The sequence below is a fragment of the Piliocolobus tephrosceles genome, chromosome 11 (assembly GCF_002776525.5).
Source record: "Piliocolobus tephrosceles isolate RC106 chromosome 11, ASM277652v3, whole genome shotgun sequence".
NCBI classification, from domain to species: domain Eukaryota; kingdom Metazoa; phylum Chordata; class Mammalia; order Primates; family Cercopithecidae; genus Piliocolobus; species Piliocolobus tephrosceles.
The window spans coordinates 78,833,976-78,854,716 of record NC_045444.1 but is presented as its reverse complement, the minus strand read 5'-3'; the positions used below and the strand labels follow the sequence as shown (position 1 = coordinate 78,854,716).

Below are 20,741 nucleotides of genomic sequence, written 5' to 3'. Positions count from 1 at the left end.
TTTTTATTATACTTTAAGTTCTAGGGTACATGTGCATAACATGCAGGTTTGTTACATATGTATACATGTGCCATGTTGGTGTGCTGCACCCATCAACTCGTCAGCACCCATCAAATCATCATTTATATCAGGTATAACTCCCCAATGCAATCCCTCCCCCCTCCCCCATCCCCATGATAGGCCCCAGTGTGTGATGTTCCCCTTCCTGAGTCCAAGTGAGCTCATTGTTCAGTTCCCACCTATGAGTGAGAACATGCGGTGTTTGGTTTTCTCTTCTTGTGATAGTTTGCTAAGAATGATGGTTTCCAGCTGCATCCATGTCCCTACAAAGGACGCAAACTCATCCTTTTTTATGGCTGCATAGTATTCCATGGTGTATATGTGCCACATTTTCTTAATCCAGTCTGTCACTGATGGACATTTGAGTTGATTCCAAGTCTTTGCTATTGTGAATAGTGCCGCAATAAACATACGTGTGCATGTGTCTTTGTAGTAGCATAATTTATAATCCTTTGGGTATATACCCAGTAGTGGGATGGCTGGGTCATATGGTACATCTAGTTCTAGATCCTTGAGGAATTGCCATACTCTTTTCCATAATGGTTGAACTAGTTTACAATCCCACCAACAGTGTAAAAGTGTTCCTATTTCTCCACATCCTCTCCAACACCTGTTGTTTCCTGACTTTTTTATGATTGCCATTCTAACTGGTGTGAGATGATTTGGCATTGTGGTTTTGATTTGCATTTCTCTGATGGCGAGTGATGATGAGCATTTTCTCTTGTGTCTGTTGGCTGTATGAATGTCTTCTTTTGAGAAATGTCTGTTCATATCCTTTCCCCACTTTTGGATGGGGTTGTTTGTTTTTTTCTTGTATATTTGTTTGAGTTCTTTGTAGATTCTGGAAATGAGCCCTTTGTCAGATGAGTAGATTGCAAAAATTTTCTCCCATTCTGTAGGTTGCCTGTTCACTCTGATGGTAGTTTCTTTTGCTGTGCAGAAGCTCTTTAGTTTAATGAGATCCCATTTGTCAATTTTGGCTTTTGCTGCCGTTGCTTTTGGTGTTTTAGACATGAAGTCCTTGCCCATGCCTATGTCCTGAATGGTACTACCTAGATTTTCTTCTAGGGTTTTTATGGTATTAGGTCTAACATTTAAGTCTCTAATCCATCTTGAATTAATCTTCATATAAGGAGTAAGGAAAGGATCCAGTTTCAGCTTTCTACTTATGGCTAGCCAATTTTCCCAGCACCATTTATTAAATAGGGAATCCTTTCCCCATTTCTTGTTTTTGTCAGGTTTGTCAAAGATCAGATGGTTGTAGATGTGTGGCATTATTTCTGAAGGCTCCGTTCTGTTCCATTGGTCTATATCTCTGTTTTGGTACCAGTACCATGCTGTTTTGGTTACTGTAGCCTTGTAGTATAGTTTGAAGTCAGGTAGCGTGACGCCTCCGGCTTTGTCCTTTTGACTTAGGATTGTCTTGGCAATACGGGCTCTTTTTTGGTTCCATATGAACTTTAAAGCAGTTTTTTCCAATTCGGTGAAGAAACTCATTGGTAGCTTGATGGGGATGGCATTGAATCTATAAATAACCTTGGGCAGTATAGCCATTTTCACAATATTGATTCTGCCTATCCATGAGCATGGTATGTTCTTCCATTTGTTTGTGTCCTCTTTGATTTCACTGAGCAGTGGTTTGTAGTTCTCCTTGAAGAGGTCGTTTACATCCCTTGTAAGTTGGATTCCTAGGTATTTTATTCTCTTTGAAGCAATTGTGAATGGAAGTTCATTCCTGATTTGGCTCTCTGTTTGTCTGTTACTGGTGTATAAGAATGCTTGTGATTTTTGCACATTAATTTTGTATCCTGAGACTTTGCTGAAGTTGCTTATCAGCTTAAGAAGATTTTGGGCTGAGACGATGAGGTTTTCTAAATATACAATCATGTCATCTGCAAACAGGGACAATTTGACTTCTTCTTTTCCTAACTGAATACCCTTGATTTCTTTCTCTTGCCTGTGGGCAGATTCTTTAACCAACGAGATCAACAGAGTCGGAGCTCTGGACCAGCAATCTCGGTTCTTGTTATAGTGAGCAAAGAATTGCAAACTAACACCAAAGTGCAAGCTCAAAGCAAAGCTTATTGAAGCACAGTAATACACTCTTAGAGGGAGAGCAGATTGATCCCTGTGAAGGGAAATCAGCCCTGCTTTACAAAACTCAGGGGGCTTTTATGGGGTTCTAGGGAAAGGAGTTGAGGTTTGGGCTATGTCTGAATGACAAGATGATATCATTTGATTGCGAGTTTATGGTTATATAACTAAAACTGAGCACGTTCTTACCCATAATTCGTTAAGAAAAAACTCACAGGAGGATAGGGTGTAGGGGGGAAAACCACATGTAAATTCTATTATAATGATAGTATTATGAGCTTGGGGTGACCTGGGGGCATGGTTTTGTGTTACTGGGCATACGCCATTTTAGGGGCTTTCTACCTGTGTCCTACATTCTCCACCTTCAGGATGTGCTGGCTACAGACTTTACCACATTCTTTATCCGTTAGGGTGGAGTTAGGGCAGTTCTGGTGCTGAACTTAGGTGGGCCAGGGACTATGTTAGTGATAGCCTTTCTACTCTCTTTTCTTACCCTCTCCCAGTTTCTAACGTCTATTTAACTACCTAACACAACCTGTACCCCAAAGTTTAAAAATATGTATAGTTAAAAACATGAAATTATTATACATTTTAAAACTTTAAATTTTACTTATCTTACCTCCCATTTCTGTCTTAAAATATAATACAAAATTAATACAAATATATTTGCATTGGAAGTAGAAATTATTTTCTGGGGTAGCAGCTTGAAGGGAAATTCATAAATGAAACCCAATAACACACGCAGAATTCTCAATTTGTCCCACATAATATAACAAGAATAATTTGAAATAGAAGACTGGATTTTGAATTTTAATAAAATGAAGGCTAATTCATATAGTTTAAGTTACTCTAAGTTGTAACCGAATAATTGGGTCTATCTAATATATTCACAGTCGTCTTGATTTTATTCTCTGTTGCTACATCGCAGTACCAAAATGATAGGAGCTTTCCAGGGTAAAAACCTTAGGCTTATTAATTTTCCTTATTGTGTGACTTCATTTATAGTGCTTTTCCTTCTTTTCTATTATGATATAGCACGCAGACACTGTCAACACTTGACTAAATTTAATAGGATAATTAGTTAATTCAGTCTATTAAAATTATTATTACTTATGATTTTACATTTTTTTGGCCATTTAGCCAAGATAAAATATGTTGGTATAGTACTAAGTGTTGTGTTCTAGGTGTAATTTTTCTTATTTTAATCTTAGTTTGGGTGATTGTATAGTATATTGACCAAAAACCCATTAGAAATTGAAAAAGTCTAGGCCCAGCACAGTGGCTCAGGCCTCTAATCCCAGCACTTTGGGAAGCCGAGGTGGGCAGATCACCTGAGTTCAGGAGTTCGAGACCAGCCTGGCCAACATGGTGAAGCCCCACCTCTACTAAAAATCCAAAAATTAGTCGGGTGTGGTGGCGTGCATGTGTAATCCCAGCTACTCAGGATGCTGAGGCAGGAGAATCACTTCAACCAGAGAGGTGGAGGTTGCAGTGAGCTGGGATCACACCATTGCACTCCAGTCTGGGTGAAAGAGTGAGAATCTATCTAAATAAAAGAAAGAAAAAAGAAGAAAAAAGGAAGAGAGAGAGAGAGGGGAAGGAAGGAAGGTAGTAATGAAGGAAAGAAGGAAGTCATTTATTTGTTCCAAAAGCTGGGATAGTAGGTATAAACCAGGGCTGTACTGGGAAAACCATGGTAAAAATTAATCCAATTTTTATTATGTTAACTACCTTTCCCTGGGTCAGGGGTTGGTAAACTTATCTGTAATGACCAGATAATAAATGGTTTATGCTTGGTGGGCCATAAAATCTCTGTTGCAACTATTTAACTTTGCAATTTTAGGGTGAAATCAGCCATAGACAATATGGAAACAAATTAACATGTCTGCATTCCAGTAGAACTTTATTTACAAAAACAGGTAGTGGATTTGCTTTCAACCTGTGGTTTCCCAACACCTGCCCTAGAACTTGTACATTCCTGTCTACTCTAGTTTATTTGTAGCTTTTCCTTTACTTTCTCCTGCTTTTATTTATTCAAGTATATGCTGAAATCTTTCAAAGGTCTTTAGCCCCAATGTCTCTCCTGTATCCAGGCTTGTATTTCTAACTGTATTCTGTATTTTTTTTCTCTTTTCTTTTGCGACAATGTCTGGCTCTGTTGTCCAGGTTGGAGTGCAGTCACATGACTTCAGCTCTCTGCAACCTCCACTTCTCAGTCTCAAGCAATCCTTCTACCTCAGCCTGCTGAGTAGCTGGGACTACAAGCACATACCACCATGCCCTGCTAATTTTTGTACTTTTTGTAGAGATGGGGTTTCTCCATGTTGCCCAGGCTGGCCTTAAATTTGTGAACTCCAATGATCCTCTTGCCTTGGCCTCCGTAAGTACTGGGATTCCAGGCATGAGCCACCGTGCCCAGCCACTAGCAGTATTTTCAACATCTCTACTTTTGTATCCCATAGGAATCCAAAACCAACAACTTGACCATCCTTACCCAAATCTGCTCCTTCTAAACCGGGAATAAATGGAAACAGTATTTTTCCAGATTCTCAGGTTACAAACACTAGAGCTATCTTTTTGCCCTCCTTTTTCTTCCATTCCACATCCAATTGACCAGCAAACTCTGGCAGCTCTACTTTTACAGTATATCCCAAATCTAATAGTTTCTCTTCACCTCCTTGCTACCAGTTGTTTGAAATACCATCTCCTTTCTGATTTGTTAGGATACCTTCCTTCCAATTACTCTCCCTGTTTCCAAACTCAGTATCCTAAAATTTATTCTCCACAGAGCTCCTAGGGTCAGCCTCTTAAAAGGAAAGTCAGAAACTGCCACTTCACTGCCCTCAAATGAGAGAACCGTTTTTCATTCAGACTGCAAAACCTTACAATTACCTTTAGGACTGTATAAGATTGTGGTTCTCCACCAGTATCCTACACTCATTCTCTATCTCCAGCTCCAGCCACAACAGACCCCTGCTGTTTTCCATGAACATCCCAAATGACTTTCATTCAGGGCATTGCAATTTGCTGTTCTCCACAGAACAATTTTTTCAATGTTTTGTCAAAGCTCATTCTCTCACATCCTTCAGTATTCTTCTCAGATGTCACCTATCAGAAAGACTCTTCCTGATCATTCTGTATTGAATGCAAATTGTTTATTTCTATTTTCTCCATAGCACTTTATTTTCCTCTATAGCATTATGTCATGGGGCATAATATATATTTATTTGTTGGTTAATTTTCAGTTTTACTCTAATTGGAATATAATAATAACTTCCATGCATGGTAGACTTTTATTTTAAGTCATTCTCAACACTTAGAATATTGTTTGGCACTCAATAAATACACAAAAAAAAATGGGTTGTATTAATGAATATGTGAATTTACAATTTTCCTTTTTAGTAGGGTATATTGCTTTTCAGATTACTTACCTCTGTGTCAATTTTAGTATTTCTGTCCACCAACCTGAATTTACTATTGTCATGTTAGTTCATACATCTAACATCTGCTCTGTTAAACCTCTTCTTTTTTATTCCAATGCATTATTTTCATTACATGACCTCACATGAATTCCAAACTATTCACCTCCTCATGCATGTTTTAATTCATTCAACATAAATCTATTACTTATTTAATATGTATGTTCCAGACACTGAGCTGTGATTTTGGATAATATAAAAGGCATTTTCCCTTTTATTAAATGTAGATCTCACATTCCAGTGTGCAATAAAATTATAGCATACATATTTACCACAATGTAGTAAGTTTTATAAAACATGTAACATATACTAGGGCAGAACTAATTTTCACTGGGAAAATCTTGAAATACTGTCCAGAAGAGCAATAATGATTGTTTGGAACTAATTAACAAATTTATGCAAGAAATTTATGCAAGTCTAAAATGAATGCAGAGCAGCAGAAAGTGAAAAGAGGCATTGATTATACAGCAGGAAATGTAAAGAAAGTAGTGAAACACAGGTTTCTGACTTGAAAATGATGCGTTGCAAAATGAATAAAAAGTTCATCTTTCATGGATTGTAATTTGGACAGAACTGATAATGAGTTCAGAATCAGATATTTTACTTTGAGAAATGACGAAAAATCAAATGAAAAATATCCAGCAGGAAGTTGGATTTCTATTAATATATTTGATAATATCTGTTACATATCCTATTGTCATTAACACTGGATAGAGTGGGATGGGTGGCCTTTTAATTGGTCCTTTTTCTTTACACTTTTCAACATTGTTCTCAAAATTGTCCATATAGACTAACTCATATCATAATGAGAAAAATACAACCATAGGTTTTTTCTGATAGAAGGAAAACAGCAGAAGTCAAGACAGTAAATGAGAACAAATCTTTGAGAAAGTTCAGTTAACCAAAGGAGAAGAAATAAAGTTGTAGATGCAAATTAGAGGTGAGTGACTCTTGAGCTTATTCTTATTTATTTAAGTATTGTAACATGTTTTAAAATTTTTATTTAATGTATTGACAGTACATGAAATTTCAAGATGTTTCAATGAATTATGCTATTTGTAAAGCTACATATTTATAATCTTGATAACTTTGACCATTTTAAAATTAGATACATGCACCATTTAGAACTATGCATTTTAATATTTTCTAAAATAAAAATTAATAACTTTATAAAGTAGTATATGTAGTTTTAAATGTCACAATATTTATCCTTTTTAAATGAATTACTGCTTTTGTGCTATATACCTATATGTATGATTCAGAGTAGTTTCTTCTTCTAAGATATCATTTCTATTTTCCTAGATATCATCATTAAATTCATTGTTCACCTGAATTCCCTGGGTTAATTTCCTAGAAGATATTTAAACACAGGATACTTAACTCACCTGATAATTTTAAGACTCATCATAGAGTAATAGTATGCTAAAATAAACATAACTCAAGTTTAGACATATATAGTGAAATCAGACACATCTAGAAAGAGGGAAAACTACTATTAATTTTTTTAAACAGAAAAACTGTAGCTATGAACAGGAAAAGTTTTGCTACAGTAAAAAAGTCAATGATATATGTTTCACTTGTATATTTCCATAAACTAATGATTGATTATCTTATCAAAATGAACAGGACCCAATAATATTGCCAATAACAGATCTAATAATGGCATTACATTTGGAGGAAAAATGTTGTTTGTTTTAAAAATAATAGAGAATGAGTCATAAGAATGACATCATCTTATAAAAATTAATCTTATTTAATAAGAATTAGGGTAGGAATAAATGAATGGATTTTAATATGTTTCTTCTCACTGATGAATCTTAAGGACACTGAATAAAAAAATAAAAATCATACATAGATAAAAATGAAAAACAAAGACCAGAACACCCAAATCTAATAAATAATGATATTTAAAAAAAATATTCAAGTAAAAATTCAAGATGGTCAGGGAAGACATTTAAAATAAGTAAACTGTCCATTAAAATGAATCAATTAGCTGTCTAGACATTCACTTAAGCCTTGTGCTTCAGTCCTATCTCCACTGATTATATATGTGACAAGTAAGTCACCCAGTGATGTTTTGGATTGAGTGGCTTTTTATTATGATTATTACTGTATGGCCGTATTCTTCAGAGTGTGAATTCTCACCATTTCTCTGACAGTTCTGCTTGGTTTCATTCCCTGATTATTTATTTATTTATTGCCACCACCTTACTGCAGGTAACCATCACATAATATATTGTCATAGGTAACTTTTTTTGACAGGTTGCAGTACTCCTTTTGATTATAAATGAAGCCCCAAGGTAGAATGTTTACAAAGAAAGGAATCTTATACTGACAAACTCTTGGGCAGGACAATTCTAGTCACCATGCCATATGACTTCTGAAGTAGACAAGCAAGGAAAGAGAGACAAATAACAGGGATGCCTGGAAAATGTTCAAATTATTTTATATTTCAGTTGATGTAATGTAAGCTTTTAATTGACACTTTCATCGCTTATACCAATTTACTTTAAATTCTTAACTCTACATATACTGAGTCACCCTTGCCAGCCATGTGATAGTGACGCTTGTGACTTGAAAGGCATGCTACTTTTTTAGGAATATGTTACTTTCTCTTCCATCTACTCAAATTTCTGGAAGAAGCTCTCTATTAACCAGTTCAATAACCTGATAGCAAAACCCTAACTAAAAAGTGTGTGGTTATTGTGAATCAAAAAGAAGTTTAGTCTGAAGTTAACATCGCACACTTGACAGATAGTGGCTTTGCTTAAATTGCAGGAACATAAAGTCACAGAATGGCAAGTTAAGTCCTAGAGCCTGGGAGTCAGACACAGGAGTGGAAATCCAGTTGTGGAGAATGAGAAAGTAATTTTAGAACTTTGCAACTTGTTTGAATCTCAATTTCCTTATGAGCGGTGAAGCCAGCTGAACTTCTGTGTTTGGTGGGGACTTGAAGAACTTTTGTGTCTAGCTAAAGGATTGTAAACGCACCAATCGGCACTCTGTAAAAACTCACCAATCTGCACTCTGTAAAATGGACCAATCAGCACTCTGTAAAATGGACCAATCAGCAGGATGTGGGTGGGGCCAAATAAGGGAATAAAAGGGGACTGCTGGCCCCAGCAGCAGCAAGGCCTTCAGGTTCCTGTCCATTTGTAGGTTGCTTTGTTTTTTTGCTCTTCATAATAAATATTGCAGCTGCTCACTCTTTGGGTCTGCACTAGCTTTATGAGCTGTAACACCCACCGCGAGTGTCTGCGGCTTCATTGCTGACGTCAGTGAGACTACGAACCCACCGGGAGGAACAGACAACTCTGAACTCGCGGACTTTAAGCGCTGTCACGTTCACTGCAAATTGTCTGCAGCTTCACTCTGTCAGTGAGACTATGAACTCACCGAAAGGAAGAAACTTCAGACACATCTGAACATCTAAAGGAACAAACTCCGGACACACCATCTTTAAGAACTGTAACACTCACTGAGAGGGTCTGCGGCTTCGTTCTTGAAGTCGGCAAGACCGAGAACCCACCGGAAGAAATAAATTCCAGACACACTTACGTGAACGATACAAATAGTAATACTTTGTAGTTAAAAATAAAACCTATAAAATGCTGAGTTTGTTGTAGAAATAAGTACATATTTGTTTGCTAGAATTCTCTCACAGAATCCTAGTGTGCCACAAGGAATCCTTATGCCACATAAATAGATATGATAGCTTTTGGTAGCAGAGATGTCTGGGAGATTGAGGCAATATAATATATGAAGGGTAACTTTTGACTCTACTTTTTATCAACTCCATTTGGTTTCCTCACATGTCCGATGGAGATACTAGTACCAGTTTACCAGTTCATGGATTAAAAGCATGTAACTTATGTTGCACAGCCCCTGGCTTATTAAGCGCTAATATAATGTTTCTTTTTATTACTGTTATTTGTTGGAAACTTTGTTCATGCAATTTAACAAAATTATAAAAGGCAGTGATTCTCACCTCGTGGATCATTATCTTACCTCTTGAAAATCTGTGAGTAAGAAGAATGGCAAGGTATAAGTTTGTAATCTTAATAAATCTGCTATAATTTAATGTAAACCAGGCTCTTTAATCTTACTATATAATGAAGATTGCTATAGCTCTATTCTTCTGATTCAAACTGCAATGCATAATCACTTTCCTTGGGGGTGTGTTTTTCTAACTATTTGGTTTAGGTAAGTTGTAGAGTTTCTGAAAAGCCTACTTGTGCATAGGTATTAGAAGAGGTTTAATTCTTCTCCTCTTGCTCTGTTCTTTGTTAATCCTCGCTACTAATTTTCAGACTCTAAATCTAACATGTAACTTACACAGTAAAAACTGAGATATAGTTTTATGCAAACCATCATCAAACACAGTCCTTTATGGTCTATACAGTCAAGCACTTAGCTACAATTCTCCAAATACCGTAAAAAGGAAGACAGTCATTTGTGGGATTTTATGTATTCCGCAAAAAGGATGTATTAAAGGGATTGATTATTTATTGTCTGGCCAGTGATAACAATAGCCTGTTCCACAAAAACAGTGCCTTATTTTTTTTTTCTCTTCTAACTAGTATTTTGATTGTGTTAGCCTTGTGTTAAAGAAGAAAAACTGATACTGGGCTGGGCGTGGTGACTCACGCCTGTAATCCCAGCACTTTGAGAGGCCTAGGAGGGTGGATGACCTCCGGTCAGGAGTTAGAGACCAGCCTGGCCAACATGGTGAAAATACAAAAACTTAGCCAGGTGTGGTGGCGGGCGCCTGTAATCCCAGCTACAAGCAGGAGCTCCCAGGCTGAAGCAGAAGAATCACTTGAACCCGGGAAGCGAAGGTTGCAGTGAGCCGAGATCGTGCCATTGCACTCCAGCCTGGGTGACAAGAGCAAAACTCCATCTCAAAAAAAAAAAAAAAAAAAAAAAAAAAAAAAAAAAAAAAAAAAAAAAACAATGAAAAGCTGAAATTATACTTTCATTTTAGAGATGAAAAAGTATGAGGAGAATGAGATGGGTTCACTGACTTACACGTGACCACATGGCTATTAAGGGTAGATTAGGGACTAGAAATCTTGCCCTCTACTAATCTAGTAATCTTTCAATCAAAAGCAGTCTTTCACCCAGCATCCTACTTTATGAAATGAACTTTTCATTTCTATGTATGTGAACAATTCACATATTCTATTTCAAAATCTTTAATATTTGTTATAATTGCCATAATTAGCATCATATAAATTGAATAGAAAAACATAAATGCTTTAGATATAAAGTAGTAATTTTAGACATGGGACTAAGTACAAAAGATTTGAAGGGGCCAAGCTTAAGACTCCTTATGTACGTAAAAACGGCCACATACAATTAATGCTGTATTGTTCCCACAATTTTATTGTCGAGTGATTACGAATTAAAACACTGTTTTCTAAAAACAATCAAAAAGACAATTCTGATAAGATGAAGACATTGTAATGAAAAACAATCTATAATTGTATGTTAGATATATTTGTTGAATATATGACCTTCATAGTCTAAAATTTAGGAAAGTAATGTTTTTGAATTGATCAGCACAGCTAATTAACCAAATTCACATACTTAAAATTTGAAATTCTAGCAAAGATGTATATAAAAAACAATTAGACAATGTCCAACTGAATTTTAGAATTATCCGAAGTATTGCTAAGAATTTGTAGATTGGTCCTCATTTTAAATAATACTTGGAAATATTCCATAATTGTTTATGCCCAAAAGCAAGCAAGAATCCTTTAGTCCAATTACACAGAAAATATGAAATCATAGGTAGGGCTTTTGATTTTTTGCTCTTGTGGGGTTTGTTCATCTGTAAGTTAAAGGTTGTATCCATTAAGTGTAAATTTAAACAATATAACCAATATTTGCAACAAGGGCATTTCAGAATGCAAAGAGCACCTTTCTTGATTAACTGATCTTGAAGAATGCTTTCCCCTTAGTCCTGCACGTGCCTACCCTTAGGAAAGCATGCTCTCTGCAAAGGATGTATCTTTAAATTATAATTGCACACAACATAAATGAATGACCTGATCCCATTTATGTGAATTCCCCTCAGAAATCTTAGGGCTTGTCAAAAAGAAACATAATATTGGCAAAGGCACCTTTGTTTTCTCCAGATTTTGTTTTTTTTTTTTTTTTGAGCAGATTGTTATGCTTGGCCAAAATAAAAGCAAACATACGGCATTGAGAAATGTATGAAAAGACAGTGCACTCTGAAATGCCTCATGATCTTTTTTCCCTCTGCTTGCCTGCTGCCACATTTTGCTGCCCTAGGAGTAGGCCTAGTGTCTTGTAAATATGCAATGCGTTTATGGAGCTAGAGAATTTCATTTCGAAGACTGATAGATTTCACACTTCCCAGTCCTTTTCCAAAGGGTCCGCTGTCCCTGGAGACTCCCAACCTGATGATGTCATAGTCTTCTTCCAGGAGCTGTTCTTAGTTCCACTTTGGCTGATTTCATGAAGTGTCAAATGCACCAAGCCTGCTGGGGTGAGAAATATTTTAGTCTCAACAGATTTGTGTGGCATTGGCATTTCTTCATTATTGTTTTACCATTAGGTTTTTATTAATGAGGCCTGGAGTGGCCCCGGGCTTATTATGCAGGATTAGAAATGTAAAACTTGTTTTCTGGAGATATTTGGTGTCCTAACACTCAGATTTTCCAGCCCTCAAGAATGCTATAATAAAATTACTTAATTCCTAGAAAAATGAGGCAAACAATTACATTTATTCTGTTTTATTGTTAGCCTATTCCAACCAAGATTTTTCGAACAAGTCTGTTTTGGTTTGACCCAAAGCATTGGAACCCACTGTGAAAACTGGCAGGCCATAGGAGACCAAACGTCTGTTCAGTGTTCTGGGATCTGCCAGCCTAGGCCATTGATGCTCTCAAATAAAGAGAGAAATACATGTTCTGCTGGGTTTTCTTACTGAGTGCCACTCAGCAAGCCCTGAACTGCCCACCCTTCAACTATTTTAACTGAGCTGGCTCTATGTTTATTATAAAAGATGTGGTGGAAAAATAGTCTCTGTGGGACAAATATTTTGTTCATGATTTATGGAACTGGCTGACAAGTCACTGTTTATGCTTAGGAGTACTTATTTCACATGCGAATCCTCAGTGAAGATTTATGAACAGTTGTTTCTACTTTGCTCTTTAAACAAAACATGTAAGGAAAACCCTCAATTTTATTTAATTCTTCAATCCAGTGGTCCATTTTAAGATGGGAATTGTCTGTAGGGTATCAGTGAATTATTATCTATGAGCCACATTTCATCACATTTCAAGTGATAATATAAAGCTAAAATTGGAAACAATAGCTATGATTTTCTCGTATTTTCTTAAGGACTTTGATAAGTCAAAACAAGGAGTTCCTTCAGTGCTTTAGTCTTTATCTGTAAAGACAGATCCTTAATATACAGTATATAAAGATTCACACTCACTGCATGTAGAGAGATGAATCACAGATGTGAATATTGTTTTGACTATGCTCCCGCTGGGCACTGAGACAGACAGCAAGGGGTATTAGGAGCTACTCTGTGAACCAAGAGATTTGGCTTCTTCTCCTCCATTCTGTTTCTGTTGTTGTGGTTGTTCCAGGTTTACTGGAAATATTACAGCATAGCAGAAAGATTCAACTGGCTTCAACTGGTGTTTTGAAATTCATCTCAACTGTAGGCTGAGTGACCTGCAGTTTGGACAGACTGCTGAAGTCCAAAAGTTTCAATATTTTTTTTTTTTTTGGCATGAAAATCTACTTCAGTGATCTCTCCTTCTGCACCTTGATAGAGATAGCTGTCACTAGGTCTCTCTCAACCTGCTTCATCCAATGCAAGACGTAGCATGCTATCTTCTTGTGAGGCTTCCTGCTGGGATCTCCTTGCACACTTGCTTGTTCTTGTTGAAGTCGTTCCCTCAGTGCTTGTACTACTTCTCAGTGATGACCTGGGCCACCTTCATGGTTTTGATGCAAATGCAGCCCCTGTTGATGGGTCCTAAGTAGAGAGGAGTATATTGTAAATTTTGACTAAGTGCCAAGGCATTTAAGTTCTCTGTCTTTAGTTTCCTCAGCTGTACTATTTAAACAATATTGTAAAAGAGCTTGAACTTTCCTCTGGAGTTACAATGTTACTTGAATTTGTTTCTTTAAAAACTGGGAGGAAATGGTCGGACCCTGATAGGAGCAGATCCTGAGAGTCTGTTGCCTGCCGAAAGCAGTTTGTAAGCTAAAAAATGTGTATGTCTAAAAGAGAAATATCACTTAATATCTCTACATATTTTCCTTGGAATAATCAAGTCACTAGATATTAGTGTACTGTATAACACCATCTCAATTCATAATTGCTAATTTTGAGATTCTATAGTGTAATCTTTTATTATATGCTAAGTACTATACATAAATATATAAGATAGGATCAAAGCAGTCAGTGGAAAATCTGAAATATTTATAAACCTGGTCATCCAAGGGTAGAAATAAGATTTGAACTGTTGCAGAGGTATCCCAAAAGAAAACAAAACAATGTTGAATCCTTGAAATTGAATGTAGATTTGTTCAATCTTATGGCAATCCAATACCTTATGAATATTCTTCTAATTTTAGGGCGATAAATAGCAAGCTTCATAAATTCTGCCTGAACCAAGGAGAAACAGAAACTCTAGCCACCCTACAAACATATGATTTGGAAGAGAATGAATGAGGAAGCAGTTTCTTTATTAGGTATCTATTTCACAGCAGAGACATCTGACTTTTGAGTTCAGCAACGGTCACAAGGTCCGCTTCCTAGTACACAGAGAGCACTGGTGCTGATGTCAGTAGCAGTGTAAGTCAAGTTCAAGGCTCCAAGCACAAGCATCTAGTGGCGGGTGACAGCAAGCAAATTTGTGCTGTTCTCCTTGCTGCCACTTTTACAGTGGTTTTGGACTTTGGTCTGCACTTACCCTGGTGCCCTCTTTCCTCTGTATGCTTAACTTTTATGAAAACTATGTGATATCCTTTGAATAAATTTCTTTCCTGTTGAATCAGCCAGAATCATCTATGACTAACCTATATTTATACAATTGAGTACGGAGAATTTGATTATTTTTCCCCAACATAAACTTCATGGAAACAAAAGCTTATCTGGATCAGAGTGCCTCAATTCAAATCCTGGTGCTGATAATCAATAGAGGTATGATTTAAGAGTGTCTTAATGTGTGCTTCAATTTTTTTCATATGCAAAGTGAAATAATAAATATTTATATGATTATATCAGGTAATACTGGTACAGTGTTTAGCATAGTGCTTAGGATATACAAAGCACTCAATCAATATTAGTTGGCTGATACAATAAAATAGTAATATAACAATATATTATGTCATTCACTAATGAAAATCCATATCTACATGTTTCAATATTCTGGTTTTCACAATAGTAGCTGTTATTAAGAATACATATTTAAGTCAAACTGCATAGGACTATTTTGTCTTTATTTCTTCAAATTTTTAGAGTTATTTATAAGACTCTCATTTATTCTGACAACTCTACCACATATGAAATGTCTTTCTCTTGGGATTTATCTGATTTCGGTATTAAAATAGAACACGAAAAACTTGTGACAGGTCAGGCATGGCGGTTCACACCTGTAATCCCAGCACTTTGGGAGGCCAAGGCGGGTGAATCACGAAGTCAAGAGATCGAGACCATCCTGGCCAACATGGTGAAACTTAGTCTCTACTGAAAATACAAAAATTAGCTGGACCTGCTGGCACATGCCTATAGTCAGTCCCATCTACTCGGGTGGCTGAGGCAGGAGAATCACTTGAACCTGGGAGGCGGAGGTTGCGGTGAGCTGAAATCATGCCACTGCACTTTAGCCTGGCAACAGAGTAAGAATCTGTCTCAAAAAAAAAAATTGTGACAAAGCCTGGCAATATTTGTGGCCCAGCAAGAATTTTTTAAAGATCAGAAAACCCTTGAATAAAACACACTTATAAATTTGCAGTCAAATTATTTACACATAGAAGTGAAATATCAAATGTTACCACATCAATGAATCTGAAAGCTTTGATATTTGTCTATTGATTTTGAAGAAAAACAAAAATAAACAGCAACCAAAACACACGTGTACACTTACACGCATACACAGTACTCAATTTCATTTGCCTCATTATGTAAACTTAAAAACATTTACACAGCTTGTATATTACATTTAATTTTAGCTATATTAGAATTAAGAATCAAATGTAAAGCATTGTCTGTTTATTATGAAATTTAAGTATTTACTTCCCACTTAAATATAGACTGTCAGTGGAGATATAAAGTAGACTTTTAAAATATGTGACTTTATTCAAAAATGATTTTTTATCCTTGAAATCTACTTATTAAATCTAAAAAATAAAATTGACATTTAACCTTTATTCGTATAAAAGTGAACGTATAACTTGTCACTACCAATATGTTTTGATGCTTGATATAAACAGATACTGCTCTTAAAATCATCTTATTTAAAGTAACTCAGTTAAGAAATGTTAAAGAACCTCTTTTCTCTTTTTAGAATTGTGTGTGGAGCACAAGACATTTAAATATGTAAATGTCAGTGAGTGATTAATATATTCCCTAAGCTATTGTAACTAGAGCATTTTATGCTATAATTAAAAGACTTGCTTAACTACTATAACTCAGGTAATGAAATTCTAAGGCAATGGGAATTATAACATAGAAAATCAGTCTTGTTTTGATAGAAAGAACAAAAAATAGAGTCTCCAGCTTATTGCTCATGGCAAAAACATAAAAGTGTGAGCATTCAAGGGCACCTAGAAATTGATGGAATATTTCCCTTAAGTAATATTACCTTCTAGGTCACCTGCCTTTTGCTTTCTCTGCACTTCACCTTTTAGGTCATTTAGGTTTGTGATTGAATAATACTTTATAATTCTTAAGGAGTTTTCCTCATGTTAAGTTTCCTTTGTGCTAATATATTATATCCACTCTAATAAATATGAATTATTTTGAAATTAAAGTAGGAAAATATCAATAAATGGTATAGCCTGCTCCTTTTCTAAATAGACAAATCCTTGACTTTATGGACTAATAAAATACTTTTACCATTTAAGTTTTATATTACAGTTTCTTACTCTATTTTTTAAAATTTTCTCATTATACATTCATTCTCTATTTTGCCTTATACCTATTTATAGCTGAATCAATTTCTACCATCAACTCAAACCTTGAGCCCTTCACTGGAAAAATCTCTATATTACGTATCATTCTATACTTAATGCAGTTACTGCTACATGGAAGGCACAAAGTAAAATTGGCAGAAGGGAATAAAGGAATGATTAGATGTTCATATACTTGTATTAAATAACCCAAAAGTTTATTTATGGGCAAAAATCTCAACATGATCTACTAAACTAGAAAATTCATATTATGTTTTGACACTTTCATAAACATGAAATAATTTATATTCCAATTTGGTATTCTTTATATTTTATCTAGGAAATCTTTCATCTCCATTTAAAACAATATGAAAAGTATGTGTTTTGATCTTTGTAATATGAAAATGGAACCTTTTTACTATTGAAGAAAAAGTTTTAATGATATATGAGCTGGGTTACGTTTTAAAATTAATCCTATATAGCAATATTTGCAGAAGATCCATACACTCCATCAAATTGCCATTTTATGGGTATAGTTAAGCAATTTTTTTCTGAGAAAAAATATTACTTTAATCAATATTTATAATCCATAAAGGTCTTTCGGAATTGGAAAAATATAAATACATTACGTAAGCCTTTTTGTACTTATAGACACACACAAGTACATATACAATTATTTATTAAACTGAATAAAACACCCACTTTTGTCAATATATGCATGGAGAGTGAAAGCAAACTTATAAAGAGATTAATCCCTTCCTAAGCAATAAAATCAGTAGTGCCAGTTACACTTTTTCATCAAACCAACTTGGAAAATTCCAAGACTATCACTGCTTGTTTCTTTGCATATGAAGTTGTTTTATTTGAAGGAAGCATGGCAGTTCACAATTTTTAGGTTAAAAGTAAAAGAGTCTTACTGAAAAATGTAAAAGGCTCAGATGATAGTAACCATCAAATATGAGGTTCTTCATATTATCTATAACCATCAATTTTTTTTAATTTCTCCTATTTCTTTTTTCATTCTATATGTCTTCTTTAATAATCATAATTGTAAGAAGAAAAGTTAACTATAGCTAGATGAGGCAGCAAAGGATTTTTATGTGAATAATGTTAAGAATTTGAGAATTAATGACAAACTATAGGATCAAAATTTGAAAAGAGGTAAAAAATTAAAAGGAGGTCAGGAAATAAGTATTAAACAGTCTGGTTAGGACTCTGCCCCTACCACGGTAGAAACCTCACACTACGGTCCTGGTCCTGGTGCTGCTCTCACTGAAAAACACCAAATTTGTTATAAATGAGCCCTAACCCTTCTTCTTTGTGCCTCTAACTCCAAATTAAAGTTTTGTGTGGGAGCAACTGATTGGCTGAGCTGAAGTCACATGCCCAAAACTTTGATCATCAGTGGGCAAAGAACTAAAAATTAGTCCAACTTATACTACCATGGTGAGAAGCAGAACACTGCATCTCATAATAATACATGAAATTGGACAGTCCTCCAAAACGAGAGAAAGCTGACCCAGAACAGTCCAAATAAGCAATGTGAAATATTCATGCCATTCTTTCGTATTGTCTTATCACTGCTTAAGGTTTTGTAATTTTGTGATATATTAAGAAGTATATATATTTGGTCTTTGTCTCCATTTATGACACAAAGTGCCTAAAATCCCTGGAATCTCCAAAATAATAAGTGCTTTTCTGTATGCTAATGAGCTGACTAGTAGCTGAGGGTTCCAGGATAGCCTCAGGATGGTGACTGGTTGCCAGGAGAATCAATCTTGTGATTAGAGGGTTGGAAATTTTAGCCCCAACCCCTGACCTTCTGGGAGGGAAGAGGGACTATGGGAACCTATTCAGCAAAGGTCAATGGTTTTAGTCAATATTGTCTAAGAATGAAGGCTCTGTAAAAACCCAAAGGCACAGGGTTCAGAGAATTTAGAGAGCTTCCGGGTTAGCAAACCTGTGGAGGTGCTGGGATAAGGCATGGAAGCTCCACACCTCTCCTGGACACCTTGCCATATGATTTTTTTCCATCTGACTCTTTCTGAGTTGTATCCTTCTGTAGTAAACTGACAAGCTAGCAAGTAAGCTTTTATCCTGATTTCTGTGAGTTGTTTTACAAAATTATTCAACCTAAGGAGGAAGTCATGGGAATCTTTGATTTAGAGATAGTTAGTCAGAAGCACAGATGATACCCTGAAATTTCAGTTGGCATCTGAATTGTGTGCACGTGGTCTGAGCCTATAGGATCTGTGTTAACTGTAAGCAGCCAATGTCATAATTGGTTGGTTGGAAAACCCACCTATTTGGTGTCAAAATGTTGACAGCACATAGAACAGTTTTTGTTTGTTTGCTTTTCATTTTAGATTTAAATTACCACTGAATGATTGCTCAATATGTATCTTCATCTAAAAACTCATTCCTGGGCTTCATACTCTTATACACAAATGCTGATGAATATTTAAACTTATGTATTTCACATATGCCTCAAAAACTAAATACAATGCATATATATTGTTATTCACCCATTCCCCTCTGAAAAAAAATCTGTCCCTCAATTCTTTTCTCAACAAAAAGTACAATCATTCTCCTAATTGCCCAAATCAGGGAGCTGTTGAAATTACTGTACCTTTTCTTACCTCCCCACTACCTGCAACAAATCATTTACCAAAATTGGTTGTTTCTCTGTCCCACCACCTCTCAATCAACAGCCTACCACCTTCTTCCTTCAGGGTTCAATATTTGCCAGATTGTGGCAAACATCTGTTTTCTCTGTCTATACTATTGCGCCTCTCCCATACTTTTCTTCTATGCAGTCTGTGCGATTTCTCTAAAATGAAAATCAAATTATGTGAAGTAACTTCTTCAAGGAAATCAAAAACTTTGTGTGATCACCAGTATGGTTTAAAAGTTCCTTATCATGGTTACAACCTGTAATGCATTTGACACATGTTTTGATCCTTGGTCTCATCTCTCAATATTTTCTTAGCTTCATATAAACCAAGTTTATTAAATTACATTATATTCATATTTTAATAGAAAATATAAAATATTTAGGAATAATTAATGGCTACATTAAATGTACTTAGTAATTGTAAGAAACATGCTATTTTTCTTTTTTTTTTTTTTTTTTGAGGCGGAGTCTTGCTCTGTCGCCCGGACTGGAGTGCAGTGGCCGGATCTCAGCTCACTGCAAGCTCCGCCTCCCGGGTTTACGCCATTCTCCTGCCTCAGCCTCCCGAGTAGCTGAGACTACAGGCGCCCGCCACCTCGCCCAGCTAGTTTTTGTATTTTTAGTAGAGACGGGGTTTCACCGTGTTAGACAGGATGGTCTTGATCTCCTGACCTCGTGATCCACCCGTCTCGGCCTCCCAAAGTGCTGGGATTACAGGCTTGAGCCACCGCGCCCGGCCAAAACATGCTATTTTTCTGAAATAAAGTGTAAGAAAAGTATGTGTCTTGTGGCTGACAGCTAGAATTCCATGAACACTTAAATTTCCTGTCATTTCCATGCCTTGGCAGAAGCTACTCTGTCATCCTAGAAGGTATACTTCACCTCTGCTGTACCCTTCACTAACAAACATTTAGTTATCTTTCAACACTCTACTTGAAAGCTATGTTTTGGCAAAGTTTACTGACCTACTATTCAGCATCTTCCTCAATACCTAAGGATGCTCTTAGCAGCAATATTTTGACTTTGTACCTGCCCTTGTCTCTACGCACCTAGTTAAGTAGCGTGGTATGCTGAATAATGGCCCCCAAGGTTAATGTTCTAATCCTCAGAATCTACAAATTTTGCCTTTCATGGTAAAGGGGACATTGCAGATGTGCTTAAATTAAGGGTCTTGGGTTTTGGAGATCATCCTGGTTATCTAGGTAGGCCCAATGTAGTCACAAGAGTCCATGTGAGCAGAAGGCAAGAGGGTCAGGGTAAGTAATAAGAGA

General features: G+C 36.0%; 1 long non-coding RNA gene across 1 annotated transcript in view; it reads right to left on the bottom strand.

Moving 5' to 3' along the window:
* Positions 1-10,812: 10,812 nt before the first annotated feature.
* Positions 10,813-20,741, bottom strand: part of LOC111546233 — a 27,304-nt gene continuing 17,375 nt past the window's right edge. Inside the window, exon 4 of the long non-coding RNA XR_003307167.1 lies at positions 10,813-12,142. This is a non-coding gene — a long non-coding RNA (uncharacterized LOC111546233). The remainder of the gene's footprint in view (positions 12,143-20,741) is intronic.